The sequence below is a fragment of the Triticum dicoccoides genome, chromosome 6B (genome assembly GCF_002162155.2).
Source record: "Triticum dicoccoides isolate Atlit2015 ecotype Zavitan chromosome 6B, WEW_v2.0, whole genome shotgun sequence".
Classification (NCBI taxonomy): Eukaryota; Viridiplantae; Streptophyta; class Magnoliopsida; order Poales; family Poaceae; genus Triticum; species Triticum dicoccoides.
Genome location: NC_041391.1, coordinates 412,581,029 through 412,582,502, shown reverse-complemented (window position 1 = coordinate 412,582,502; position 1,474 = coordinate 412,581,029). Strand labels below are relative to the sequence as shown.

The following is a 1,474-nucleotide window of genomic DNA, read 5'->3' as shown; positions in this document are numbered from 1 at the left end:
TATGTGCACTAATCTTCTGTTGATCGCGATCAGTCTCATGAAATCCGATTCGTGCTTGAAGATATGTTGCATACGGTTGCTGTAATAATTTTGGGGCATGAATCGTAGTAGAACTTAAAATACGGATCTTAAAGGTTCAGTTTGAATTTATCGTTCGGTCTGTGGTTGTGTTGTTGAAGCATTGCAAACAATGCCTGCCCTCGCCAAAAAAAAAAAAAAACAATGCCTGGTGGTTGTGGATCCATGGATGCACTTGACATGTAAATTACTACTTCAGATAATTGTGTGATAACCCGAGGACAATGGTGTTTGTTTGCTGCAACATGCTGTAAAATAACGTTAGTACAATAGCCCATATAGAATGTTGCTGCACACCTGGAGCACACTGAAGGTTGGTGATGGTGCTAGGCTGGAACATATTTATTTTTCTTTCCAGATTTATCCTGTGATAGAGCAGTGAGCGTTTGGAATAGGGATATTTTGCTAAATGTTTACCCAGCAACTATCTACTTGAATAATCCTTGCAGTAATTACTAATTTTCTTTTTGGACATATGCGATATGGGCTAGGAAGAGGACTATCTGGATTGAGATAGTGATGTATTTTTATGAAGGCACGCTAGAATGTTTTGCATGGAAGGTGGCACGAAATGCTATACAGATGACTCAAACACATGTTGTGCACATATTCTATCAGTGTAGTGAGTGTGGGGCCCGTAGCATGGTGTTGGACCAAAGCACTGGCGTATTGATAGCCATGGTTGCTTAATTAGACGAGGCCCTGTGGATTAGTCTTTTCATAATTACCTACCTGCTGGCATGCATTGAGATGTGTGCTTGAGAAACATAACTGCGCACCTGCTTCAAGTTGCAGGTTTCTGATGTGTGGTTAAAATACCTAATTTTCTTGAAAAGGAAATCATGTAATGATCACAAAATTAATTTATGGTTTTCATCTTATCCGTGTTTAGCATGAATCGTATCAACAGATAATTGGAATAGAAATCAGGACTGCCTTTCAACTGAGGAGCTTGACTTTGTTATACTTGTGATTATAAATTCAAAGCTATATCTGTCAATTCACTGGTTTCAACTATGTTTGGATTATCCCTGAAAAGACCAAATTCTATATTTGATGGAGGGACTGGTAATGTGCAGCCATTACTTGGATCTGATGATCGAATTAGGCTATGCCATAATTAAACTATTATGCCAATGTAGTGAATAGAAAATGGCTTTTAGCTTGTGACTGGCAATAGTATTCTTCTCTTACATTGTTCCTTGCTACCCTACTTTAACTTTGCACTGAGCAACTTGAAATTGGATGAATGAGAGTTGAAAGGGGATTAAGGAAGGAAGATGTGGATTACTGTTGGATACTATAGTATTTAAGATTTGCATTGATACGATGACATGTATGGTGCGCCCATTTAGCTTATCATTTGTTGCAGTTAGAGGTCTACAGTTTTTTTACG

General features: G+C 38.3%; 1 pseudogene; it reads left to right on the top strand.

Annotated features, from left to right (window-relative positions):
* The window catches only part of LOC119323722, a 7,664-nt pseudogene that overhangs the window by 980 nt on the left and 5,210 nt on the right, over positions 1 to 1,474 (top strand).